We start from the raw sequence: 26,886 nt of genomic DNA on the forward strand, positions 1-26,886 counted from the left end.
CATCAGGTGGAGTAGTCATTTGCCATCCCGGACATATAAAAAAAAAAAAAAGTACATACAACACACTGGGTTACAGCGATATATTTAAATCTTATGTGTAGAACTTGTGCATAATAAATTAGTTTATTTCTTATATCTTTATTATGTATGTTATATATACGAGTATATAATATTTACGGCATAAGTCAACACGAAGTCAAGTCGAGATTAAAAATAAAAATTAAACTACGATATTTTTTACGATCTATTGTTCATCGAGATAGAACTAATGGGTTCCAAAAAATAGGGCTGACAAAATTATAACTATATATAATAAAGTTTTACGAACATAAACCGAGATGGCCCAGTGGTGAGAGCGCGTGAATCTAAACCGATGATCGTGGGTTCAAACCCGGGTAAGCAACACTGAATTTTAATGTGCTTAATTTGTAATTATCATTCATTTTGTGCTTGACGGTGAAGGAAAACATCGTGAGGAAACCTGCATGTGGCTAATTTCGCCGAAATTTAGCCACATGTGTATTCCACCAACCCGAATTGGAGCAGCGTGGTGGAATAACCTCCAAAACCTTCTCCTGAAAAAGCAGCAGTGGGACAATCACAGTTATTGTTACTGTGAACATAATTTCTAGAAAACAAATAACAATTTTAACTATGGTAAAATTTGTAAATAAATGTTTATTTGTAATCGTATTTTTTTGTGTTAAGTATAAATCACTATATATTATAAAACAAAGCGCCCCCAGCCGTCTGTCTGTTAGAATGCGATAAACTAAAAAACTACCTACCTAAGCGGAATTTCATATTGTTTTCACCAGTGGACGGAATGATTTACGAGCAATGTTTCAGTGTATAATTCATAAATGTTTTGTGTAAATTGACTGAAATATGACTTTGATTGTTGAATATGTCAGAAATAGTCATACCGACTTGGAGCTTTCCTGACGAGCGCGACGTAAGCCAATAGTCTTATAATATGTATTATATAAATATTTTATGTATACCTTCATTCTACCCGTGCGAAACCGGGCCTGGTAACTAGTAAGTATATAATAAAAACAATATAAAGTTCGCCAGCCCTGCTACAAAACTCCAGAACAAAAGAACGCACAATAATAAAATGTCCGTACGTGAATATCGTTACGTAACCAATATAAGGCTGTGTTTACATTAATATTAATTAGATCCTTAAACGGGTGGTTTCATAGCATAATTATTATTTATTAATGATTATTTAGACAGTCCATACATTGAGAAATTAAATAATTTTATTATCTTTCTTTTTTCTTTATATTATATTTCATGGTAATCTCTCATTTATTTATATAAAATATGACATTAAATTTTTGTTATTGATAAACAAATGGGGATTTAAAACTAGTAGCTAAGGTACTTGATGTAAATCTTGTTTTTCTGGGTATTCCGCTCATCCACAGAGAAAAAATAATTTTAGTCTATGAAACGTTTCTAAGATCCTTTGTTTGGCGGCGCATCGATGGTCAATAGTTATTTATGTTTTTTATAGGGCTGGAAAAATAAACCATACTATTAATTTTATTTGAAACAGGAAGATAAACTATTCACCTGACAGTATACATTCACCTCTTCATAGACATTGACAGTGGAAGAAATGTAAGCCAATCCATGCACCGTCAAACATTACAATGCTTTACAATTTTTGTTAACAGCTGACGAAGTATTGCTAGTTACTATGACAAGGTTTCAAAACGCCCAATCAGTACTATAATTTTTTCGTTAAATTAAAACTCATAGATATTATTAAATATTTAAATTCTGCGTTTTGTGGTGAATAGCTTAATAATGTAATGTAATGTAACAGACCGTGAATGTCCCACTGCTGGGCTAAGGCCTCCTCTCCATTTTTGAGGAGCTTATTCCACCACCTTACAGCTTAATAGCTGGCCATTAAATGGAACGACGTATCCAACTCGTACCTACGCACATAGTTGTATATAAAAAGTGATCAAAATCTTAAAAAGAGAAACGTTGTTTCATCAAAATAGCGATACTCTTTTGCCAATTTCATTGTTTTTTTTTTCAAGTCCTATTTGAATTTCAGGTTACAAGTCAATTATACTGAAAACCGAATTAATCCAAGGCCTTTTCTTGCGTCGAAGTTCTAGAAATGTTAAAAATAAAACTACATATACACAAGTCTGTCCTGAGCTTTACGATATAATCGTCGGTTGAATTTTTTTACAGCATTACGATATCGAAAAGTACTGGAACGAATTTTGTATGAGAACGCGATCATTAACAGTTTTATAATTGAAAATCGATTTGAATAAATATCCTCTTAATATGCGTTAAGTTCTATTCAGTTAAAAAAATCGGGTTTCGTAATGGTTATTGTATGAAAGAGGTTTTTTTGTCTTTGTATTGTTGGTATAAATTCTATTGAGCCAAAATAATCCCGCGGATAGAACACGTGCTTCTGGATCGAAGGTCGTAGATTCAAATACGGGGAAGTTCTAATGAATTCGTGTAGTGTCAGTATATTCTTTATTCAAAGCAATAAAAGTGATTACATGTTCTATGGGATTAGTCTACAGTAACAGCCTGTTAATGTCCCACTGCTGAGCTAAGGCGTCTTCTCCCTTTTGAGGAGAAGGTTTTTGGAGCTTATTCCACCACGCTGCTCCAATGCGGGTTGGTAGATACACATGTGGCAGAATTTCAATGAAATTAGACACATGCAGATTTCCTCGCGATTTTTGCCTTCACCGTTAAGCACAAGATGAATTATAATCACAAATTAAGCACATGAAAATTCAGTGGTGCTTGCCCGGGTTTGAACCCACGATCATCGGTTAAGATTCACGCGTAGGATTAGTCTAAAACCGACAAATTCCATATAAAGCCTCAGACACTATTTTACTTGGTGATAAGGTTATGGGTTAGTCCATCTGGTAGATAACACCCACTCATCAGATTTTCTACCGCCAACCAGCAGTATATAGTATAGTTGTGTTCCAGTTTGTAGGATGAGGTAGCCACTACAGGCACAAGGGAAATAACATCATAGTTCCCAAGTTTGTTGGTTGGCCGTTTACCATTAGGTGGCCCATTCGCCCGTATGCCTGCTTGTTTTATATATAAAAAATAATAATAATAAAGATAGAAATATCCACCTTCAATAAATCTGAATTTTATATTCAATTATCCGGAGCGGGACCTGCATCAATCATTGATAATAACGCTTTCATTATTCAGATAATCAATTTCAAGCTAAGACAGGAACACAGGAGATAACTCTAAGTTACCAATCGGTAAAGCGTATCAAAATTAGCTTGATACGAAGTAAAAGATGCATGTTTCTGTCTGCGTCTTAACGTTGAGTGTCCATCTTGCATGTTCATATAACTAGCTAAGTAGCTACCCGCTTCGACTTTGTATGTTTAGTAATTAAATAAATATTTTAAATCATTTAGTATGGAATTGATTCTGCGAACATTCTTTGTTAAGGTATCTAGTTTAAGCCGGCTTTACATATTGGCCGTAGTTCGTTGAGCGAAGACGAGTATATGATATACACAGGTGTACAGCTTCTCTGTCTGGCCTGGCTATTGCTCGTCGTCGTTTGCCTAGCTAGCCGATTGCAGGCGACTGTTAATATGTACGGTTCGTTTGTTGTGTCAATTCTCGCGTGCTAAGCGTCCATCACAATCGCGAAATAAGGTTCTATATTTTTAAAATTTAAATTTCGAAAACCTTTCGTGATGTGCTTTCACAATAGTCTAACTAGTCAGCTTATTTATTAATCTGTATAAATTTGTTAATCTATATTTATATAGTCAGCAAAAAATATCTAACCATATAACAATGACGGATCGATCATTATGTAACTTTACAGATTAGCACCTCAAAGAGCCTCAATACAATTGAATATATATTTTTTATATCATCTTATTTTATATAGACCATGGTCGTGTAGTATCCATTTCACGGAGTATACATTTGCAAAAATAAAACTGAAATAACGTATCAACTATCAACAGTATTTTTAAGCGGAAAACATTTCAGTGACATTATTACTTAAACCATTTTCGGCCGTATATATAAACGTTTTCCAGCGGATAATTAGTTAAACAATACGGTGTCTTCTTTCGAATGTCAAATTAAAAAATGATAGAAAGAGAGAAATCAGTGTTTAACTAAACAAACATTAAGCTATTATGAGTAAGGCCGTTTCTGGTTTACATGATGTATTAAATAATCAAAGTCAATCGTTGATCACATTTTGGTTTTATAATTAAAATAGAACATAACAACAACAACAAAACAATTTCCAATAACAATTACCTTTTCCGGATGTTGTTACTAGAACGATAATGTTGTATTAACTTAAATATTATAAATTCTGTCTATATTTAAAAAAAACATAGTTTCGAATTAGTTGTTAGCTAGTCAGCCAAGGCTTTTTATCCTTCAGTAAATGTTTTAATAATAATACGTTCTGGTTCAAAGGCAGAAGCCACTAATTACGTCGAAGCTAAAAACAGCAAATAGTATATTTAATGTACAGCGAAAAAAGCCGCTTACACGCAGCGTGACTTGTAACATTGCAAATTCGGATTAAAACTGGGAGTAGGAGGTATTTCCGGATTAATAAGGGAGAAATTATTTGTCCAGCGTAGGGCTAATTCCAGTCTACTGCAAATAGACAGAAAAAGTTTTAATGGAGGTAGCGAGGACGAAGCTCTATATCAGAATGTAAGTATATATTTAAAGAATAAATGGAATTAATGATTACTGAATCTCGTGTAGAAATTAACATTGATTAATAAGGCGTATTACACGAACGATTACATGGATGATACAAAATTGTGAAGCTGATTTCCATGCAGGGCAAATAAACATTAAAGTAACTAATTATCTATATAACTTGATTGATTGAAGAGTAACAACTGAGTTTTTTGTCGTTTCTTTTCGGTAGAATCTATAATCAGAAGCAGTGACAGCTTCAAATTTAATTTAATCTCGATTCATATTGTATGTAATTTATAGAAATGTGTATATAAAAAAAAGCGTGAGCCAAATGTGAATTTCCTGGATAGTCTCTGTGGAAACCACATTCCAATCAACCGGCAACTATTGATTACTTATCAATAGAAATATTAGTCGAGATGGCCCGGTGGTACGAACGCGTGAATCTTAACCGATGAACGTGGGTTCGAACCCGGGCAAGCACCTCTGAATTTTCATGTGTTCAATTTCTGTTTATAATTCATCTCGTGCTTTTCGGTAAAGGAAAACTTCGTGAGGAAACCTGCTTGTGTCTAATTTCATCGAAATTCTGCCACATGTGTATTCCACCAATCCGCATTGGAGCAGCGTGGTGGAATAAGCTCAAAAACCTTCTCCTCATATAGGGAGAGGAGGCCTTAGCCCAGCAGTGGGACATTTTACAGGCTGTTACTTTTTACTTTACTTTAGAAATATTAGAAAAAAAAATGATTGATCGCATTGCCTGATTTTAGTTTATTTAAAAATAACATTATAATTATCGCAACAATGTATCGGGCAAATATTCAATACATTACACCATCGCGACATGGTGCATCAGGAGGCAGGTGCGATCGTACAAGGTTATAACCGGTTGAATATGAAATAAATAACGTTTAAATTGTACTGAAGCAAGTCGGGTTAAGCGTTTTTATTGACGTGATAATTATGTGGAAGCGAATCGATTCTGGATTTCGTATTAAGTTGATGGTATTGTCTTCTTTGCCGCGTAAGCCGCGTGTGAGAGGGGAGGATTTGGTACCGTATTTCTTTTTCTATATATTGTGTTTTACTGGTGGTAGGGCTTTGTCAAGCTTGTCTGGGTGGGTACCACCCACTCATTAGATATTCTACCGCAAAACAGTACTTGGTATTGTTGTGTTCCGGTTTGAAGTGTGAGTGAACCAGTGTAGTTACAGGCACAAAGGACATAACATCTTAGTTCCCAAGGTTGGTGGCGCATTGGCGAAGTAAGCGATTGTTAACATTCCTTACAATGACAATGTCTATGGGCGTTGATGACCACTTACCATTAGGTGGCCCATATGCGTATCCACCTACATACATATTCTATAAAAAAATCTGATAACGTGTTTTAAAAGTTTCATCATAATCAGGTGAGTAGTTAATACGTGAAAGCGTGACAAACAAACAAACTAACAATCGAATTTATATTATAATATTGTTTATGCATTATTTTGGATACTGGAATCAGTGTTCGATATATGAACAGAAATACTTTTTCAGATTCCACTAGTACTAAACATAGTGTAATACTATTAAATACATCTAAGGAAAATGAATTGGCAATTGCATAAACAGCTTAAGGCATAATTATAAAATATATAAATGTGTTTCGTACACATTTATAAATATTAATTGAAATATAATCCAATTTTCAAACCAAGTTTCAAATTTATATGATCGACGATTTAATTTTAGGCAGTTTATATTACTACAGTAAAAAGTAATGTTGCCATTAATTTGAATTTAATCCGAGTTTATTGCTATACTTGCCACTCTTCTACATAATAATAATATCATTGTGTGTGTGTTGGTATGTTCGTCTTTCCCTTAGTTAAAGAAGCAAAAAAAAAACTAATATGTATTTAAAAGTGTATCAGTATACTATTATGGGGATTATATTATTTAATATAAAAAAATTAAAAGCAAAATTTATTGATACTTACCCGAGATTAGTACCTTTGCTAACCACTTACTTTTAATATATATTAATTTTATACAATAATAGTCGCTATACAAAACATGCTTTTTCAAATAAGGTGGAGACTTATAAAATCATAGACATAAATAGGTATAAATGCATGCATGCTAGCATAATAGTGGGCTACTAACCCCATTAATACAGCCGTTGTACTCGCCGACGGAACAGGTAAGTAATAACAGAAATCCGCGCCACGTCACGGAGGCGTTACACAATGATATTGCATATCGATGATATACAAGTAAGGCAATCGACTGAACAGGATTTACGGGTGGTAACTCGGTGATAAATAGTTTTTGCCTCTTGCAGGGACAATAAGCGTTCAATTATATATGTACTTGTTTCGGCACATTTCAACTCTCCGGTTTAAGACCTACCGAGGCTGTTTTGGATTCTTTTTTGGGAGTTTCGACATTATTGCCTACTTTTATGGATGTGCAATCCTATCTGTCATACATTAATAGTTTGTATGGCAGTATTCCGATTTGAAACTATTTATTTTCCGGGAAGTTATAGAAACCTGTAAATATTCCACCGAGTCACTAAGGCATTTCCTTTTAAGAAGAGAGATTGGTGCTTATTCCATCTAAATGTAACAAATTGTCATCAGAATTACTTTAACAAATAAAGCGCATAAAACTTAAAGTGTTTACCAGGCATCGAACCGCAATCATCAGATAAGATTCACGTGTCCTAGCCAACTCGTTTACTCGGTGTAACAGTATTATTACAAAAATAAGAAATATGGCAACTCAATACCTCAGTTGACTGTGCATCGACATTGTAAGGAATGCTTTCTATTTCCGACAGTGCGACTATTCACGATAATTGAACACTTTTCATCAGGTGTCTAATTTGTCACTCTGCATTTTTTCACACAGAAAATACGATTTGTCATATCATTAAAGACTATTTCTTCAATTACGTAATATAGTTATATCTACAATGATATTATGAAATCACAATTACCATAGAGTAGAATCAAAGTTAATTGTAAGCAACTAATTATGTATAAAATTAATAACTTAGATTACATAGAAACTAGGAGTTAAATAAGTTACAACAAACATAAGTAACGAATACTCATTAGACAGTACAATTGATACGAATAATAGAACCGCGCTGGTTGAGCCTCCATACTATTTATCATCGTATCTTATAATGAGTTCGCAAGTTAGCAAAGCAATACTTCGTAAGTAGCAACGGATGCAATTACTGTTTGAAAATTAGTTGGAATAGCCTGGGAGCAAATTTTGTATGTACAGTCAGTTTAAAACTTTAATTGAAGTCATAAAAACTTGGAGTTATTGTTGCGGTATCATGTATAGCTTTAGGGTTAGAAAATTTCCATTTGTTTCCATGTACGATTGTACTTATTGTTAATCCTTTTTTATCAACATCATTATTACTCACACGAACCTTTTTTACGTTACGATTAAAAATGTTTACACTTAAAATAATAAAAAATTCAGACAAGATAATTTTATATGATACAAATATAAAATCATAATGGTCGAATGATTAGGGTCGGCTTATTATTATTACCGAATTATGTGTTAAAGATATTTCAAGGAACAGCGAGAGATCTCGACACGAAGTAAAATGACATAAAAAATTAATAGCACTCTAAATTTTGTTACGTAAATGATATCCTCATTTGAATCACCTCAATGATATCAGCGCTAAAAAAGTTAAATTTACACAAAAAGTCTAGAGCAGCATGCTCTCTTTGGTCTCAGAGTTTAGCTCATTTAGTCGCAGTAGCAGAAATCGAGCAAGGAGTCATCAGATATCATAGACTGGCATATTTTGATATCAAATTGAATACAAAAACATTAAAATTTTGATGCATGCGCGTGATACGCGCAAAAACACGACCGAGATGAACATTTTCATTTCAAGGTTGAAACGAAGAAATTTAAAATTATAATTCGAACTCATAAACCGCGAACGTAAACCATTCTTATCGCTTATAGCATCGTAAATTTTTATTATTAACGAACATAATTACGAATTTAATCAAGTCTAATTGAATTATATTAAAGAAAAGCGATAATAAGGAAAATAATTTACAATTATATTGTAATAAATGAGGCCATATTTAGATATGATCAAATAGAATCGGGTTCTTATAAAAATAATAAGACTAAATAAAAGAAATACAAGACAATGAATAAGTCCGTGATAATAACAACAGATAAGATGTATTAATTAATAGGTCAGTTAATCCTATTAACATTTTTTTAAATACTTTAATGAAAATATTATTATTATTAAAAGAAACAAACGCTTTGATTAATTAAGTCATTTAAATGAAAATGTAGAATCGTTTACGTTTAAAGGAACAGTAAATTGAAACAAAGTAAGAGAAACAAGTACGTTATCGCTGCGATACGACACCGATATGGAAACGAATTTACAACGTGAAATAAGCATTACAAATAGACTCCTTCCATGCGATCCAAAGTAAGCGATGTTGCACGAGTACGTTTTTATAATAAAACAAAGCGTTAACTTTAACATTAAGTTTATTTTTCAAAGATTTCGTATCATAAATTCAACCTTTAATTGTCGGTTTCCTTAATAATTCTTTCAAACAAATAACTCAGCTAATAAATAATTCATATCGTGCTACGAAAAATGTAAAAATATTTCATTCAATTGTTATGTATATATATGTGTCACGAGCAATTAATTGTTTGTTTGTGATAATTTTATGACGTCGACATGAAAAAAAAAAGAAACGCTACTATACAAACCATGTTTCTAATCAATATAAGCTTCTATCACATGTAAACTTACACCGAGGATATAAAGGCGAAGCAATAAAACCTTTGCCCAGCCAAACGTAAAGATAGTACCGGATTATCTATTTAATGTGCTGTGGTTTCTGCATCAGAACAATTTTTTTATGCTATTTCTTAACAAAACAATGGACTTGAAAACGTAAAGGAGAACCGAATGATATCACGATATGAAGACAAAGCTATTGGTACTAACAATGCAAAATTAATCCGTCTTATCGCAGAAACAAGACAAAAAATAATATTCATTTGTATTTGAACAGAACCTGTTGCTGATATCAATATGTTAGGACGAGCAAAAAACAACATCTATGGACTTGTAATGGGCTATTAGTGCGCCATTGGAGGATAAAAGTCTTTCTTATATAGTAAGACATTGTAATAAATTTCGATAGCCACAAAACAATGTACCATGAATTCAATAATATATTTATCGCAGCCGTTTATTTCAACCATAATTTTCTTAGTGCAGATTAAACATAACAACGCTATATTTCTAAAGAACGGATAAGGCATACATTTTGAAGCCATTATTTTTTGTATCAAGTAATATTACGATTTGATTTTCAAAAACACATAAATTAGGCTAACTCAACGATCACGATCGTTTTAACAACGAAGAAACGTCATATGACGCATGTGACAGGAGTAGTAACACATTGTATATGTCCCACTACTGAGCTTAAGCCTCTTCTCCCTTTGTGGAGACTGTTGGAGCAAATCGGGTTGGTGAGTACATATGTGGCGGAATTTCATTCGACACGTGCAGGTTTCTTCACAAGAGATGAATTATAAATCCATAGCTCTAGCCCGGGGTTTGAACGCGCAATCTTTGATTAAGATTTACGTATTCAAACCACTAGCCCTTCTGTGTAAATCATAGTTTACGATCACGACTTATTGAAAAAGTCAATCTCATAGTCGACATAATAGCTGAAGTTATTTCAACCATTCCCTTTACATTTTCGATTGAATAAATGGTAATGAAGTAGCTGGATCATAAATTTACGTGGTTAAGTTAAACTGATTGAATATTATATTAAGAAAATGTTAAATGGGTTTTCAATGAACGATTCTAGACGCTAATATGCGTTCTATTTTGCACAGCAATTGTTCATGACCTCAATCGACCGAACATAAGACGTTTATTGTCGAAGACAAGTATACGGGCTTCAATTGTTGAATGGAGCAGATGAGACCTGGCCCCATTAAATCACCACTAGAATGACGTCAATTGACGTCGTTTCAGTAGTGATATAAAAGTAATCATTACAGAGTGCTGTCATTTATTTATTAAACATATACTCGCACAGGTATTACTTAAAATAAATTAACTAAATAATGAAATGTCATTATAGTTAACTAATTCAAATAAAAAAGAGCGTGTGTAAAAAAACATTTGATATTGATAATATCAAATAAAGCCGCGATACTAGACAAGTCATAAGTAATTATGAGAGACAAAAAAATAACAAAAAAATACTCGGTAAATTAATGACAGACAGGTCATTGCACCTTCGTCTTTTCCGAGACTGATTGAAACTAGTTGGCTATTAAAAACTGATACGTTAAGGTCGTAAGTTCATTTATGATCACACGTTAGAACAAGTAGTAATTTATCAAACTGACAAGGAAGAAAGCAAGTTACTAGACAATCATTCGATAATTGATAACGCGCAGGTTCATCTTGTAGAACAGAAATAATTTAATTTTTGATTAAAATTGCAAATATTTTACTTAAAATGAGTTATATCTGTTTACATCCAACGAAAAGTTAAAATATGGGTAAACATTATGGATACCGGATACATTACGCTCGTTATATCTCGGGTCTTAAAGCGAATCTTTTGTTTACCTTTTACCATCACAGAAAACTAACAATCATACCGAAGAAACGATCAACATCACAGCCAAAATTTGCTTTTATAATATAAACAGATTCGTCGATTCGATTTCTTAAATGATCAAAAATAATCCTCAAGTTCATAAGATTTTTGGTTGTTATCCAATAATGTTGATAATAAACCATATAACTAAATCATATCATACAATCCAACTAATAATTAATACTAAAGCGTTGTGTTTCAAACATTTAATATATGCAAGAGACATTATTTCTTCATGCGTTGAGCGATTGAACCATATGATTATGATAATCAAGTGCATCCCACTATCATACGTAAATTTACAGCACCCTCATATAGCTTAACATATTTTGCAGCTAAAAAAGGCGTAAACGAAATATAGGCTTTAAATTATATGTTTATAATTATGGCTTTAAACATAGTTTAACGATAAACGCTTAAGTGTCATTTAATGTTTTTATTCAATCGTTAATGTCGTGGCTTTTTAAAATGAGCAGTATAAAGTTCCATAGCCGAGAGACAGCCTTCCTCTGGTTCCATGAAACCCTTCAAGTACAATTCATTAGTAGCCTCGTGCTCAATAGCCTGCAAATACTTCAAAACAAATATCGTTTCCTATTACACTTCTATTATATTCTTATCTAACTTAGCATTAGTTTATAGTAATATAATAATTATTTAGCAACTCATGAACCACCAAACAAACGAATAAACAAATGAAATCTAATCTATCTGCTGGTTTATTCAAAATGCAAAACAGTATCCGTGGAACGGATGTACACGTGCAAGATACTATATTTTTAGTAAATTATACAGTTGGGGTTTTTTATTACCTCAAAATGCATTTGCATAGTGATTTACCGTTGAATTATCGTTCGTACCTCCACGAGCCTTGCCAAAATAATTACGATGGTATAAGAATCATGCGCCAAGGTCTCGGCGTTCTCTGCTTAAAGCTGGCTCGTGTCTGGTAAATTTTCGTCTTGGGAATGATTAGTCATTATTTCTTTTAATCACAGATGATTTTAAAAGAAAACTAAATTACGTTAAAAATGTTCACTGTTGTATTTCACATTTAATTGCTTTAAATTTTTTGTCTGGTTTATATATTATCTCGAGTAAATAGGAAAATAGTTGTTCAAGTCACAAATTTAAAAAAAAAACACAAATGTGTTACATTGGAGAGCTGAGATTAAAAACGCTCTGTCCAGAAATAGCTAACCTTTCGTCTGAAATCCTCTAACAGCCAAACTAAAAGTAAAACGAGAAAATATTTAAAAACTACGTCGAACGACACAATTTGAATCGTTCTATCTCTACAAAATTTCCAGTGGCATGTACAAAGAACAATTAAGATAAAAATGCATATTTTTATAGAATATACCACATTCTAGATTTTATTAACAATTTAACGCTTATATTAAGCTTTGTGTTCATTTAAGTATTTGTAACTTCTGATGAACAAAAAGATGCCACGTGACCTTACCAGCTAATTTTCACCGTGTCAAGGATAAGGCTCATCACTGCGCTTTCAATTATCTATTACACCGAAGACCTTGTATCGGATGGATACCATGGATCAATTGATTCGATCGTGATTCATTATTACGTATTTGTTTTACATAATGATCATTGAACTTTGTAATTTGATTTTTATTTAATTATGTGGCTTCATCTAGAATTAGTCTAATCTGCTTCTAGTTGGATTATCGGAATGCTACAGTGGTATTATAATCGGTCCGTTAGTTTTTAAATCAGTGATAAGAATCACTGCTGAATTCTCGAATTAATTACATATGCTATGATAATATCAGATCCTTATTATTATTTATAAAAATACCGTATCACATAGATGAAGATGCTAATTAATTACAAAATAAAGTAAAAAGTATATCACCAGCCTGAAAGTATCCCACTGCTGGGCTAAGCCTTCCTTTCCTTTTAAGGCTTTATATAAGAAGAATAATGACAATATGAAAGAACATTTATAGGTATAACGGTTTAAAATAAAGCGCTTGATAATTTATTTATTTTCCTCGAGAACTGTTATTAGTAGCTACACGTTTAATCGTTCACATAACGTAGCCTCTTAAAATACTACCTTGTATAGTTTATTAAAGTAGCCACACAATTCATATTATTGCTTTCTTATGTTTTTTATTGGTATCGGTTAGTTAAGCCTGAATTAATCTTGAAATAACGTCGGGTACTGGGTGGCACTTAAGACATATTATCACTACCTATAATATTGTTGCAAAGAATCTTTAAATTAAACTAATTTGCCAGTACTATATATACTGCTATTCCTTTATTATATGTATGTTTATGAAGAATAGCTTGACTTTTAGTTAAGTTAAGATATTGTGTAGTTACGACAGAAAGTGGTCAGTGAAATAATTACCATTCCTTACATCACTTGCTTCCCCCTTCCTTCTTAAGTCCACGGGAGCTGGTTCCACTTTCTGTTGTAACTACACAATATCTTAACTTAACTAAAAGTCAAGCTATTCTTCATAAACATACACATAATAAAGGAATAGCAGTATATATAATTCCTTACCAGTTCACGTGTTCCCCTCCTCTTACAACCCGGGTTCCTTCAAACGAGGCGTGAAGAGGCATCTTGCGGGCCGGCAAGGCGAAAGCGGCTAGTGCAGAACGTTTTTCCCGTCTGTACTGGCCGTCGTCGCGTTTGGACTCTACACCACTTACCATCAGGTGGAGTAGAGTCATTTGCCCTCCCGGCGAATATTAAAAAAAAAAACCTATGCGCCACCAAAATTGGGAACTAAGTTATTATATACCTTGGTCATGTGGTTACACTAGCTCACTGACTCTTCCAACCGGATCAATACAAAAATAAGTATTGCTGTTTGGCGGTACAATATGTGATGAGTTGTAGGTACTGTTCAGTACAGTAACAGCCTGTGAATGCCCCACTGCTGGGCTAAGGCCTCCTCTAACTGTCTGAGGAGAAGGTTTGAAGCTTATTGCACCACGCTGCTCCTATGCGGGTTGGTGGGTACAAAACTTATATACATGCATAGGTACGTAACTATCAATATATAATAACACTCGCTCATTCAATATTCAACGGAACGGAACTATTTATAATATCAATAATATCACAAATAAACATTGACTTAGAATGATTTAATTATGCAATTAATTATAAAACGCATCTCCCTAATGTACTATTAAGATATTAGTTATTGCACTCACGTATTGGCGTATTTCGCCTCAGGTGATAAACGTAATATGTTATGATGGCTATTAATAAAACATACGCTTTAAAGATTACTAAGAACATATATTTAGTCTGTTGTAACTGCTTGGTTAAGTGTGCTGAACACTATACGTTTTTTATTTTCAATATTCTCAAGTTATTCTTTGTCGCTGTATAATCAAAAACAGGTTGCATATTATCATGTTTTATTTGCGCTGATCGTTTCTGTCATGTCATAATTATAACAGCTAAAATATTATATTATAAATATTAATACTTGATTTCTTGCTAAGCCGATGTTTATAAACGGAAAAAATATGACTAGGTAAGACGAAATTCAAACGGTTCTAACTCTGTTACAAGCCAGCGAAATTGACGTTTTTATTTATTCCTATTAAATATATCATTAAAATTAATTTTCACTTATGAAATTATAGTAGTTATAAGTAATTATAGAGGTTGTCTAGCGGGTGATTAGTTAAACAATGCCTTGTCTTCTTCTTTCGAATGTCAAATCGATAATGACCGAAAGGGAGAAAGCATTGTTAAACTTAACAGTCGCTAAGCAACGATAATGTAAGGCGTTGATAGTATACGTGTTTAAATATTACGTACATAGACTTTTAATAACGATAAATGGGCATATAAGCTAACATGTTTTGTTTATATTGGTTACTTTTATACATTGTATGTATTTTTTTGATAAAATTAGCAACTATTGACTTTCTTGCCGGTTCTTATTTATCTACGAGCCTACTTCAACCCTTACTAATATTATAAATGCCAAATTGAGTTTGTTTGTATGTTCTGCTTTCACGAAAACTATTCAACTGATTTGAAATATTGTATACACTTTTTCTGGGGTACCTAATACCTCACCCCCTCACATACGGGTGAAACCGCGGGCGGACACGAATGAAGTAATGGGCGGTGACTAGTTTTGTAAAAACTAACTGAGAAGTGACATTATGAGATATTCATCACCGGTTCTCCAGAGATCTAAGTGTTGTTATTTTATATAAAATTAATATCAATAATAATTATTTACGAACAGGATTTTTAAAGATTTAACATATCTTGGAGATCATTACCGGTAATTTTCCAGAATCTGTACGGATCATTAAGTTTCCACTCAAGGCTGCAGTCGAGTAATCGCTTATTGCTTGGAAGCTTCAAACCTTGGGCTGGTAAGGGTATGGATACACTCGTATAACATATTGATGTTTTTTTTTAAATGTCTTCAAAATGTTACGCCATATCGAATTATTATTGTAGATGTAGATGTTGTCGTAAAGTTAGTTATGTTATTATTTTATTCTTTTAACTAGATTCAAACTCAATAATAATACGAATAATGGATAATTATTAATCAAACTCATAAAGTACCAATAGAAGGGCAATCCTACACGGAGATAACAGATATGATTAAGAGCTTACGTGCTTTCCAAGGCACGGGTTTAACACTGCTAACTCATAACGCTAAACTAAAATTGTGAATGGAAAAAATAAAACTTTTTATTGGCCCATAACTTTTAACTGCTTCATGATCCGCAGTCGAACACGCTAACCAATAAATCAAATATGCATTTGTTTGCTAATCAACATAACTAATTTCAAATTTTAATATAATCAGGTAAGAAAACAATAAAAAATAATATTTACTAATGTAAAAACATCCTTACAATAAACACCGCGGCAAGTGATTTTTAATTACTTCGAGCCAAACATAAAATAAACTATGTGATAATGCGACTAAAAATGACTCTTATTTTTAACGGTTAAAGGACTTTAATTGCGTACGGTAAATGAACGAAAAATGTAATGAAAGATACACGTCGTAAAATGCAATGTATTCGCGTCAATAAGTCCAAAAATTGATTCCAATTCCACTGGTCTAGTGTGTCGAGACCTTATTTGATTAGGTTGCAAATTAACTTTCTGCCTCAGTGGCTCATAGCATCATTTGATAAGAGATATCCGTTACGATTATACATATACAACAGATTATACGTAAAAGCTTAACAATACAAGCACATCGTAGACAAGGTACTTTGACTAGGATAATTAAATGATCTTGCTTGTGTGTGTGTCTGTCTGTGTGTGTGTTTTATTGACTGGGTGGTTGGTACTAGACCAGATATAAGGCCGCAAATCTTGAGGGTCCTGGGTTTAAGTTCTATTGGCCCGACCTGGGAGATCGGGCCAATAAAAAGTTAGTTTTTTTTCTGTCGAAAATTCTCAGTAGCAGTCCGGTGTCTGAAAGATAAAAGTACACTCCCGTGCCTCGGAAAGCGCGTAAAGTTGAATTGCAGTTACGTCGGATTATTAGCGTGAGGGAATAGAGAGTGCATCTGTGTTTGCACATATACACTTGTGCACTTTAATTTATCCTGCGAGTTGAAACTGGTCACCGTGGCCGAAATTGGTCAGGAGCTGATGACGATCATCAGTTCCTATTGATGACTTGCTTGATTTCAAGTTATTTCAATAGTCACTCGCCATAGAATTACTGTTGCATTAATAACAGAGATACCGGACACTCTTAGCATTGACTTTAGTCAACGAGAAGGCTTGTGTGAGTACAAAAAAAATATCATGCAGATATTACGCTATCAGATGAAAAGTATTATTTGGAAGTATGGTTAAGCTAGTCTGGATGGATACAATCTGATTACTCATTATTTCGCAATCAAACGTTTAACCTCTACATTAACCATTAAAAAAATCAACGTTCTACGTCTTACACTCACAAGTAAATACGTTAACGAGGTCACACACACACGCACAAACACATACATCAAGAGTAGGGTCATCAGATTTAGATAAAAACGAACACGCGACCTCTGATTCAAATAACGTACATTCTGTATTTTATATTTGCATGTCTTGATAAATAACCGAAACAAAGTAGGAAATATTAGGTACAATAATGTTTGTTTAATTCTACATCGCATTTGTCATTCTTTTTTGTGACAAGCGTCGATCGTCCAGAGCTGTTTGTTATCGTTATATAAGAATTTATCTTAGAATGTAAATCCAGATCAATTAAGGTGATGGTGAATGATGTGTTTGCACAAACACAGATGCTCTGATTTCATCACTCTCTTAATCAGATGGAACGTTCGCTTAGTATGGTCCGAGTTCAGGCGCTGGACCAACAGCTTCTTGTACTTTTTAAGACACGGGATTGCAAGCACTACCAACTTCCCGAGCTGGAGTTTGGAGTTTGATGCCTCTAGATTTGCAACCATAATCTAGCCAATAGACAAACGGAGCCGTCAAAATAAAATCAATGAATTGATACAGTAAAATTGAAATTTAGCACCCAATAAATGAAGCATTACAAGATTGGGATTCACGACTTTCGTTTCAGATTCTCTTAGAAATAAAATACTTTGTTCTACGCGATATATATTTGTGGTAGAAATATTCTACGTTCAAAGTTATAATAATATTGAAGCATTATTATTTATATCAGCAAGTTCATCTTGATTAATGGATGCGGAAGTTGAAGATATGAAAAAAATGTATAATAAATTGTACATTACCATTGCGGATTCGAGGAATAATTACGTATTTACGTGTGTGTTCATTTAAAATAGAATTAAAGTGTTCACACGGATTTTAATAATTATAATAGTACTTGCAAAAAAACCCGCCGCGAATCGATAGCGTCAAGTTTGATAAATTAGTGGGTTTTCATAATGAATATTTTGAGCAAATCCAAAAACATAAATGACTTTTGGTCTGGGGTTGCTATTCTATAAGAATTCGGTTTATTTATATTTTGATACAGACGTTCTTATAAACTGATTACTGTTTAATGCGAGTAAGTTAAAAGTACTTATTTGAATTTTAATGCGTAATTTCTGTAACAATATTCACAGCCAACATGAGCTATGTTTCTACACTTCTACATTTCGTATCTTACTCTACGAAAACCTACACTATTTTGATACCTGTATCCTTCAAGTGTTATGATTATTTTACCGACATCGCATATCACTTGCTTACTACACGATCGCATTCCATTCCAGTGAGTTCCATTTTGTTGAGAAGTCATTAAAATTAGCAACGTTTTCAAAATTTACTTTTTTAATAAAAATAGGGTTCCATTGCAAATAATAGTTTATTCGTTATGCCAACTCTGTCCCGAGGTACTGGTTTCCATCCCCACGTCAGGCAATAAACAATTATTGGAATTTTCTGATTTCTGATTTTTTTAGATTGGCTATTACGATCATCGATCATTTTAATCATTTCATGTAGAGTTTATAGATACATATTAAACCTGAGGTCAAATTAACGATTTTAAAACGAGCCTGATAATTATGTAAACACTATGAAAAAATGCTAATTTTTCATTACAAGTATGAAATTTACTCAGTGTCGAGTTCATGGTATAATTCTTCCACATAGTAGCTAACGAGCGTATTAAATCAAGTAGGCAGGTGTGGAATCGCCTTAAACGGTAGACGGCAGCTGAGTGGCTGCCTGATCATCAGAACAGAGAGAAATGGAAATGACATCAATCAAATGACTAACGACTTTCCGACGATGCGGTAATCGCTTTAGCTCGATTTTCAATTACTTTTTTTTATCGGCCAGTTTTGTGTAGCAATATTGCGGATTTTATTTATCCACACAGGATGTTTGTGAAGACTGAAAACCGTTAATGGTAAGAATTTTTATTATTTAATTATCTTTAATATTAAATAATGCAAACTGCCAATTTTATTTTATTATTTACTTTTATTAAAATATTATTTATATTATCACTAAATTTGATTAGATAAGTAACAGCCTATGAATATCTCACTGCTGAACGAAGGTCTCCACTTCCTTTGAGGATAAGATGCTTTGGAGTTTATTCCACCATGCTGCTCCAATTCCGATTAGTAGATACAAATGTAGCAGAATTTCAATGAAATTAGACAGGTTTACTCATGTTTTCAATATCGTGAAATTAAGCAGATAAAGATTCAGTAGTACTTACCTGAATTTGAACCGGTGATCATGGGATAAAATTCACGAGCTCTAACCGTATCGCCATATCGGCTTTTATTAGACATGGTAATTTTTTTTCCGATTGATCTTATTAAAAGTAAACATTATCTTTATTAAAATTTTAACCGGCCGTTGATTTACTTTGTATGCGATATAATAAAATATTAATTAACGTTAGCATTTCTAAAGTACTTCCTGTTCTGTGGGAATGCACTGACCACATGATTTATTTACACAATTAACCATGAAGTCTAGGATCTTATGGGATTATTATTGGACGGTCTGTGTATGTTCTTAGTTCAACGATTTATCCTTAGGAATAATTCATTTGAAATTCTATACTTCAAACTGGTAAACATAAATAGTTTGGTGAGCTAACCGGTTCGTGTGAGGTATGCTTAATGCTACAATGCTTGTAAGTTTATTTGAGGATAATATGTTTAATTAGTAGTGTTAAGCTCCGGTGTGTTTTTTTAGAATAAAATAAAAATTAAAGAATAACTAAAACTTTGACTTTCTATTTTTAAAAATTTAATTTTTAATTTTAGTTTTTAAGACAAATGATTAGTGCCATAATTCCTTATATTACAATGGTTTAAAGTAAATATTTAATATTTGTTAAGATCATATTTGAATGAAACATTTACAATATGTATAAACACGCTGTCAGGGATATTTGTATTAACGACCCAATGACATGTATGAGAGTAAACGCTTACCGCTTTACATATACGCTTTATGTAGCGGATGATTAGTCAAATAATGCTGTCTTCTTCTTTCGAATATCATCTTTAGTTAAAATTTGATTTTGAACATTGATTTATCTCTTTCTGACATTATCGATTTGATATTTGAAGGAAGAAGACACAGTATTGTTAATAATATAGTCATCCGCTAAACAAAGTTTGTAATTAAATGTTTTATTTTCTTTAATATAATTTTCTTATTCTTAGAACATATCATTCACATAATAAATAAATAACAAATATTGGAAAATTATACGCAATTAAAAAATCACGTTATTAAAGCTCGTACGTACATTGAAAGGATATATTTAAAAAAAGAATATCATTAGGTAACATTAAATAAGTTAATATCCGTTCATTTATATAACTTAATTGATACCTTGTAAATAAAATACCGTTAAATAAAAGAGTAACTAATTAAATAAATCCTTTAGTACTTGTAATTTGAGGCTATAACTTTGATAATTGCTCTTCTAATACACTTGGTACACTTTTAATAGTCGCTAGTTCGCCTTCCAAATGTCGAGTCGGAGTTACGGAACTCTTGTCACTGACTTAGCTTCTGTCTTCGTGTAATTTACAGTTATAAATAAATCTTCTAAGCGGTGCAATTGAGTAAGTTTTACGTGCACTTGAGTTACAGGACACAACACGAACATCGATTTACAATACATACTAGTTTCTGCTTGCGGAAACTCCTGCGTGTGAGGGAGCGGGGAGGGGAAACTGTTGAAAGACGTAAATGTCTTTTTCGGCACCGCTGTCAAGTTGTATGTAAAATTTCACGATGATCGGTCGAGGTGTCAACACGTGAAAACGTAACAAACAACCAAACTCAAAATCGCATTCAAATATTAGTTAGTATATTAAAATATATTTAATTATTATCATTTAAGCAAAAGCGACCACGGTGTTACACACCCCCAGAGCCGCCCATGTTCAGGCCTCAGACAAAGCCCGGATTGCATCAAACCGGACCTCTCTACCTTGACCCCACATATCGCCACAGGACTTTATCGATATCGGAGTCCATATACGGAAGCAGTCAGTTACGCAGGAGATATTTCAGTGCACAAGCGTACGCGTAAAACGCAGGTGCACAATCTCGTCTTCCTCTTCCTTGATCCAGTGGAACGGGAAACCGCTACGACTGGAGGAAGGATCCGATGATGTATCTGGCCCACAGTAACTGTGCGCCTTCTGCTGTCGCCCTAGGAAGGACCTTGCCTAGCTACCTCGCCAGTTCCATCAAGTTAAGTTTAGTTTAAGTTTAAGTTTAGTTTAATTGTTTATTTATTAAATATACATAACTATAAATAACATAATCGGATAAAAATATAATTATAATATTAATTATGTTATGACAGACCCATTGGCTGACTTCGACTATCGTTTCCGAAAATTAGTATTTTCTTATCATTATATATTAATAATATAATTTTGTAATTTGATTTGCGTAGCATAGTATAGTGGCATATGGTTACTGTGATTAAAGTTACACATCATCTATTTAAATTATATATTTCGTTTTATTTTTTATAAATACAGACAGTACGTAATAAATTTCATAACAAATATCAACAATACATCACCAATAAAAGTTTCCAATGATTTACTAACACGCAACGGATAAAAATATTAAATAATTATAAATTAGGTTTAAAAGCGATTTTTTTTAATAGAAGTGTAAGCAATTCCAATTAAGATGGAGGCTTATGTTAGGAGTGAGTGACGAAAGTGACGACAATAGCTCAAAGGATCAGAATCGAACTAGGAACTTCGCAGCACTTGTATACCAGTAAGTTATTAAAGCTTTAACGTATATTTTGATTTTCTGTGTAAGCAAACAAAACAAAAGTATATAACAGCCAAAATAAACACGGAGTCATGTTTCGTTATCAAACCATCGAATTTAATACTATATAGCTTTGTGTTCAATTATGAAAGTCGATCCCGAGCAATGTGATATAGTATGAAAATTAATTCTTAACGAGGGTATGTCAGTTCCAGGCTCCGGTAACAGAAGTGTCCGTAAACTTGGTCGGAAGTTTTGACAGCGCACCTCTTAGCTGGTCTCTTGAAACCGATTTCTAATTATTTAGACGTTTCAAGTTTAATCGTCTCTTTGATTTATTGATTCGAATGAATAACTAATTCCTCACAATTTTGTGAAGTACTCAATTTATTAGCACACGGTTGTTTTGAAATCGATCGATACATAATTTAATGTAATAAATTACTCCTTTGTATGATTTGATTAACACGTATAATAATATTTCAATAGATATATCAAACTTGGGACTAAAATAAATACCATTGAAACATGAAGCAATAATATAAAAACAAAATTTATTTTATACAAGTAGACTTATGCGATATATATGTAGAAGTATTACACGGAAATCACTTATAATACACGACTTAAATTTTATTTAATATTATTTCCGTAATATTATTATAAGTAATATTCAACAATTAAAACAGTTTTAACTAAAGAAACTGAACAAATATTTAAAATATCAAAATTTAGATGTATAGACAATAAAAATAATTAAAACTTCATATTTGGTTATTTTGGAATAGTTTACTCGAGATAAAATTGACAAAACGTATATTGATATGTCAGTATCAGTGTGTCAATAAGAAATGTTTTACACAAACTATTAGCTCTCAAATTAAAAATTCCACGCAGTTAAACTATAAGGAAAACACTAGCCCTTGCATCCGCAAATTATTCAGATTAAGATAACAATTATAATTTAATTATTTTTCAAACTAATGAATAAAGATTAAATGCAGATAATAAACGAGTATTATTATCACATCCGATTGAAGAAGCGTATGACATCAAAGGCGATGAAGAAAAAAAAAAAACTAATGATAGTACGTACGGGTGGAGAGCTTGATACAAATATGATATTAGCTGCAAATTTTTCTATTCCCAGCTGCAGTAACTCGTTTTAGTCTCGGCTTCTAGTCAATGAACTTACCTGTAAACAATAAAAAAAAAACATGTGAGTTTGTTCATAACATGTATGTGATAGTAATATATAGCCTTGGGCGAGAATGAGATTAAAGAAGCATGGAATGAATGGCATATTACTAACTAACATTGTTTACAAGTAATCGGTACAAGTATGGATAATTTCACCGACGTTAGATTCTACTTTGCTTTGTCGTCTTATGTAATATGTAATATCAATTTACTATTTAATATTACAACTAGCCAGTTACAAAACAAAGTAACTAAGTAGTTCCCACAACTTTTTTTGTTAATTAAAAATAAATTTTTGTATTTGTCAATAATAATCAATAATTGTATATTTCTTGTTAAGTAAATATTGTACATCATAGTAAAGTGTCCGTAATAAAAATATCTTCGAGTAACAAATTATTTTATATATTCGAAATCGATGTATCTATTTCTATTATTAAACGAAGACAGACGACCAAATGGGACGGAAATCTATGTGACGGCGCATTATAAATGTCACTCATCATTTGAACCGGAAATTTATTTCTGTTTGGCGGTAGAATATAAGGTAAATGGGTGGTACCTAGACACAGACAGACGCAGACAGTCCTGCACAAAACCTTATTAATAATAATAATAATTAGTAATTATTTCCTGACCTATTTGTTTTCTGATGTTAAGTGATACATTCGAAGGCGAAGTGCATCAATAAAAACAAAAGTTTTTTAATCTTTTCGTCGCGGTAAAACTATCATCACCCGAGACAATAGTGTCAAGGTAACCTAAACTAGCTCTCGAGACCAACTCGGTGTGAGCTTAACTCTTTGTAAAAGTTGGTAACCTGAGCTTTAGGTATTTTAGGAAACTGTTTTCTGTTACCGTACTTTACGTTAACTTAATCTATTGTTACACGTACTTCATGTTTTAACAAATATTATCTTTATATCTTATTTTGTTTTTAATTTTAATTAAAATACAACAAAGCGTTAAAAAACTAGAATAACTCTGTTAAATTACAAAGTCGTATTATATTGGTTTTAAATTTTTATTTAATTTTGAACGAAAACGTGTCTACGTGTATATCAAGGAGTAGCTACGATAAAATGCCACATTTTATTCCAAGATGGATGAAATTCCTCGTAACGACGGTAGCGGCAAATTGGTAAAAAAACCCTAGACGTTCACACGCTCCTACGTTAATATAAAGATGCTAAAGAATTCGCTATTGACAGACCATTTAAATTGGCCAACCGAAGTGTAAGAATGAAAAGAGTAAAGGTTGTAGATTCATGAGTACTTTAAGTGAATACTCCTCATAAAATGCAAAGTCTTGTTAATACGATTCTCACAAGACTAACTTAATATATGGAGAAAATGAAACATGGCTTTTTACTGAACAAGAAGTGGTAATAAATTTTCACGTTCAACTGGTTAATGTGTCTATTTAATATATTATCAAAGTCGTGCAAATTGTTTATTGATCTTCAACTCTTGTTATTCCAGTAAAATATAAATAAAACAATAAATCAGATAATAAAATACGAGCAAGACCCCTATATAGCAGTTTAATATCAATTCGACAAAACCAACTAAATATTTGATATTTGATTATCCATAAACATTTTATGAGAATATTGACGCAATGGCTTTCGTTTAAACACTTTAATTCTTGAACAGTAACTGGTTCTGCAAGGTCTCGTGTTAATAATAAGCGTTAGTAAGCGACATTCGTGTCTACTCTTCATTATAATTAATGAGAATGCTCAGCTGAGAATGAACTTAGATACATTATTTACAGTTTATACTTTATCATTATTATAAATATCATTTACAACAATTCTAATTGACATAAAAGTCATAACAGCTGTTTTTAAAAAATAAAGTAATTGTCAGTTTTCTTGACAATATTTTTCTGAAACAAAAATTTAAATAAACTATTTAATTTTTTACATAAATTTAAACAATCGCAGTGAAGATTTATAACTGTCTACATTTCGTAGAAATTATATTACATGCAGTAGTAAACTAAGAACGAATACAAAGTTAGCTGTGACACTAATTTGTAAGCCAAAATGTAATCAACAATAAGATATTCAGACGAAGACAAATGAATTTGAACAAATACTCGAACTGTCGCGGAAAATCAAATCCTTCACTTGGCAGACGGACTCGTCGTTGCTGAGCCAAATGGGTCATATTATTATACAAGAACTTGTTACAAGATGAAACGCGTTACCACGGTATGAAAAGCAAAATCGCTAAAACTAAACTTATTTAATCTCCCCTCAAATAAATAAAATTTTAAATAAAAAATAGTCTGGTCCCAAAAAAATACACAGTTAAAATAAACGAAGTAATAATGACACGAATTGACTATTAAATTACTTCTACCCAATAAAAAACAAAAGAGTAAATTTCATTTCGACCTCTGATTTTTAATAGATTTCACAAGAAAATGTTATAAAAAATTACTTCGCTGGTGTATTTTTGTTTGTCCTCAGCAATAAACTTTTCTTTTACAACTACTATCTCTCACGTCAGATGTGCAAAAATATATAACAATAAGATGCATGAGACGAGGCAGCGAGCCAACAGCACGAAAGATATTACATGGGCTTACACGTGTTGGTAAAATATGTATGCAGATCTCAACGGCAGACAATTATATTATACAAAATGCTAAATTATTTATGATACAGTGTCATTAAAATCGGCCTCTCTTAGACGCATTTAAAATTTTCTCTGAATAATCTGCAACAAGATTGCAGAAAAAAAATCAACACTCTATCAATAATTATTTTAAAAAGACGTAAAGCAGCAGATTATATATCAAATACTGGAACGAAAATAAATATGTACTATGTAACTATTTTTGCTAATTGAATTTAAGGTAATTGCTAAGGTCGTATTTAATGACTGTAGTTAAGAAATAAATCATAAAAGAGAAATATAGTCAACAGAAATAATTTCAAGTTATTATTATTTATGTATTACGAGATATTGTTATACAGCCAAAAATATACGACACCGGGTGTTCTGTACAATCTTGGATACTGTCTATATTACAATCGGGCGGCTTATAACCTATGGAATGGTGTATTTGCATGGAGTGGTTTCATTTAGGTCTTTTACGAGGGTCAAAGACTTATGACGAAAATAAAACTGAAACGGGTATAGTCTTTGTCATGCAATAGTAACAATGACTTTATTTGATGAGAGAATACCAATTTTGCTGTTTCTGTGATAAAAGACTTACACAGTATTCAATTAATTGTTAATTTAGAAGATTCTAGAAATTATTATTCTTTATGACGAATTGATTCAACTCGACAACAACAACTCGTCTATGGTACAGTATATAATACAACTATAAAAAATAATTTAAAAAATTAGCAAAGACGAAAAAAAAGAAAGCAAACGACTTGGTGATAAACACATCAATCGTTCAGTGATATATGTTCTAGTCGAATTGGAAGAGCAGTATGAACGGAATGACGATAATGATAGCATAGG

The 26,886-nt window shown here is 32.4% G+C and overlaps 1 protein-coding gene across 4 annotated transcripts in view; it reads right to left on the reverse strand.

Moving 5' to 3' along the window:
- Window positions 1-26,886, reverse strand: part of LOC126781296 (pseudouridylate synthase RPUSD2-like) — a 424,481-nt gene that overhangs the window by 93,280 nt on the left and 304,315 nt on the right. The window contains exon 2 of one of the 4 annotated variants that reach the window (XM_050506218.1): window positions 23,291-23,389. The exons of the other annotated variants lie outside the window; for them this stretch is intronic. The gene's annotated coding sequence lies outside the window, so the exon portion shown is untranslated. The remainder of the gene's footprint in view (window positions 1-23,290; window positions 23,390-26,886) is intronic. 4 annotated transcript variants of the gene reach the window in all.

The sequence above is a fragment of the Nymphalis io genome, chromosome 3, assembly GCF_905147045.1.
Source record: "Nymphalis io chromosome 3, ilAglIoxx1.1, whole genome shotgun sequence".
In the NCBI taxonomy this organism is placed as follows: Eukaryota; Metazoa; Arthropoda; class Insecta; order Lepidoptera; family Nymphalidae; genus Nymphalis; species Nymphalis io.